The 3,554-nt window shown below is 33.3% G+C and overlaps 1 protein-coding gene across 9 annotated transcripts in view; it reads right to left on the reverse strand.

Moving 5' to 3' along the window:
• Positions 2,212-3,554, reverse strand: part of LOC107630859 — a 5,956-nt gene continuing 4,613 nt past the window's right edge. For 2 of the 9 annotated variants that reach the window (XR_002359653.1, XR_002359661.1), the window contains exons 11-12: positions 3,329-3,469; positions 2,212-2,578 (exon numbers count right to left, since the gene is read on the reverse strand). The gene's annotated coding sequence lies outside the window, so the exon portion shown is untranslated. The other 7 variants (XR_002359654.1, XR_002359659.1, XR_002359656.1 and 4 more) reach the window with 7 other exon arrangements.

The raw sequence follows: 3,554 nt of genomic DNA on the forward strand, positions 1-3,554 counted from the left end.
ACCCTGTATGTATTTTGGGCCGGGTCTAGGTCACATCAAACCCGATTTCACCCGACCCATGCACACCCCTACAACCCGATAAAATGATAATGAATAGAATTTGGATATAATGCAGGAGTTTCTAAATTTATAGAATGCACATGTTTTGGTTCATTGGTTATTACACAATGGTCTTGTTTTGATTTTTGACATTATTTCAGTTCATTTTACGGTCCAGGTGTGTAGTTAATGAACAATTTGTCCCAAAAGTTGGGATGACTTTCAAGACACTGAAAAAAGCTAGAAAGTTCTACAAAGGATAAAGACGGGTATTACCTAAACCCGATCCTGCCCTACCCCTCCCAAAAATCTGTTCCGCTAAACCCCCCTCCTCTGAGCGGGTAGGGGTGGAGTGGGTACCCGCGGATTTAGGTGTATTCCCATCCCTAAACAAAATCATTATACTATTACTTATACCGCCAAACATGGTTGGAATAGTTGGAGTAAAAGAAATTATCAAATTAATGAAGAAAGAAAACAACGCAAAATGCATGAGTTACCCTATCGTAAAAGAGAGGCAATTTTGTGGGCCTATTAGGCGCCTAGCAAGTAGCAACTAGCAAGCTTAGCGCAAAATGTTTTAAAGGCAAAATCCTCATTGGTGGGATAACACTTTAATCCTTTACCTTAATTAATTAATTAATTAATTGATTGATTAATCACATGATATATTTAATTAATCGCAATACTAAATAAAGTGGTGTTAGAGATAAGATATATATGGGCCATATTGGAGGCTTGCACGTTCAAGCTAAGTGTGAGTTATATATAGGCTTTTTTATTTATATAAATATAAAAAATATTCTAATTTTCTAAATAGGTATCATGTAAATAGGGTATTCATGGATTCGATCCGATCAGTATATCCATGATATTTATCTGTTCGATCCAAAAATTGCTGATATCGATCCGATCTGCAAGATTATCGGATTTGATTCGCAAGATTATCGGATCGGATTGTGTATTTCATGTAGGTATTCCGTATTCGCACATCCGATACGCATATCCGCGAATTCGCAAAAATAAATAAATAAATAAGTAAATACTCTTTTTATGTTTTATTTCAACTAATAATTATCATATATGTTGTATTATTTTAATTTATTATTTAAGAAAAGTATGTTTAATATTATTTTAACACCGACCACTTAATCTACCATATAAATACATACTAGTTCAGCTCTTATAAATATGAATATTATTTACAAAAAAACTTTTTAAATTTACTCTTTGATACAAGCTTGTTAGAAATAGTATTTTCCTAACCAAAATAATGCTCACTGTGGATAGTGGTAGCATGAGTTGAATTAGTGTCCTTTTCCAACACTGATTTCAATCATTCAGTCCCTCAATCAAACCATCATCAAAGGTCGCACAAATTAAAAGTTTCCCGGAAGAAAAAGAAATTAAGAACTTGCCAGTCCTATAATAATCCCATCCCCAGGTAGCTACTGAAGCTAACCTAAGCTAATGGATCAGAGCTATTTGTGTCACATCTCATAAATTAAAATTAAATGTTAAATTAAATATATCCCTCGAAAAAGAGCAAAAAACTGCCAATTCCATTTATCTTCCTCCACCAGCACTAGGCAGATCGAGTATCCAACGTTATTATTGAGAGAGGTGTCATGCATATTTGCGGTATTTATTCGAATTTAATTGAAAAATTATGGATATAGATTTGTAAAGTTATTGGATCAGATTCGATCTGCAAACTTATAAGATTGGATTGTAGATTTTATTCATATATATGTAATAATAAATAAATAAATAAATATTTTTTTATATTTTATTTCAATTAATAATTATCATATATGTTGTATTATTTTATTTTTATTATTTAAAAAAAAATATGTTTAATAATATTTTAAGAATAAACATGTTTAAAATAGTAAAAAAATAATATTTTATTAATATTTTTTAAATAAAAATAAATTTTTTAAAATATTTATATATTTTGCGAATATATCCGAGATTCGATCGGATTGGATCAAAGCTTAAAAATCGCAGATATTGGATCTGATTCGATAATTTTAATGCAGATCGGATCAAGATTTTGACCATATCCGATCCAATCCAATCCGCGTTCACCCCTACATGTAAAAGTGAGTTAAGCCTAATTTTGATATCTGAGATTGGCGAGTTACACTGATTTAATTTCTAACTTTTCAATTGCTACAATTTGGTCTCTCAAATTTAAAAAGGTATGATACAATTCCAGCTCCCATTATCATGTAAATTCAACCAAGTACATATGATGGTGCCAATGTCTTCAAACCACTATTGACAAAATCTGTCATCGTGTCTACCAACAAGTTCTATTTCTCAATATTTGCACCAGTATCAGATATTTTAGTATGTCCTTCATCATGTCTTGCTATCAGAAATTTGAGCCACGCTTTTTCTTCTTCGACCGCATCCCCCTCCCTCATAGAAGCCCTCAATATGGATAAAAGCATGTCCCTGCCTTCCTCAATTCCAGTACATTGCATCTGTTTCTTCAATCGATATCCTTTATTTATCTACGATATCCTGATAACTATGTAGCCAAATTAGGCATTCATTGCTAACTTTATGTAGTAATGTACATCAAGTCCAGTTGCAACTAAATTACAATAGATAAATTTAGCTTGTTTTAGGTAATGCTTTGAAAAGTTCCCGGGTTTGCTTACAAGGACACGCAGAGGGAATTATGCAAGCCAAGGCAAGGTTGGTAACCTCAATAATATGACTGTAAATGATGAATGCTTCATCCAGAATATCTTTAACGATGCAGAAATCAATACACAAAACATTGACTCACTAGGGACACAGCCATGATCAATTATATCATCAAAAATCCCACGCCACTTTGAAAACTTTTTGTTCATTAATCATTACCCATGCAATCTGCTAGAAATGAAACCGAACCAGGGTTGTTGTATCATCCACTTGTATGCCTTGGGAGAAGATAAACATATTTGAATAAATAACATAGCAATATAACAAAACAACACAGCATTAGAACAAAGACAGAATACTGAATGCAATGACAAACTACACGGCACAAGGAATTAAAAACATGAAAAAATCCCATCATATCGTCATTGACGCATCCAAGTACTAAATTTGATCAAATTCTACTTGCTAGGCACATGAACTGACCAACTAATATTTTACCATAAATTCCACTAATTTCAGCAATCAATCATGCCAATTTGTTTTCAACAGAAAATATATAAATCTAAGTTACTCATTCTGAGATGACTAGTTTATGATAAATGTTATCAATGCAATTAGAATGGCTTACCCTAAACCCGGTATCATAATGGCACATGCAATTCACTGCAACATAAGCAACGTCTTCGTTCTTCATCCACTGCTCCCTATACTCCTTCACCTCGTAGTCAGTGCTGGTGAAGGTGCCATGGGAATCTTCGTAGGGGAAAACCTAGTTCGTGGAAGAAGAAAAAGAAGATGAAGGTTCCAGAAACAGATCCTCCTCGAACGGCAACGTTTCAGGTCACGGGTCACGT

This window comes from Arachis ipaensis, chromosome B03, assembly GCF_000816755.2.
Source record: "Arachis ipaensis cultivar K30076 chromosome B03, Araip1.1, whole genome shotgun sequence".
Classification (NCBI taxonomy): Eukaryota; Viridiplantae; Streptophyta; class Magnoliopsida; order Fabales; family Fabaceae; genus Arachis; species Arachis ipaensis.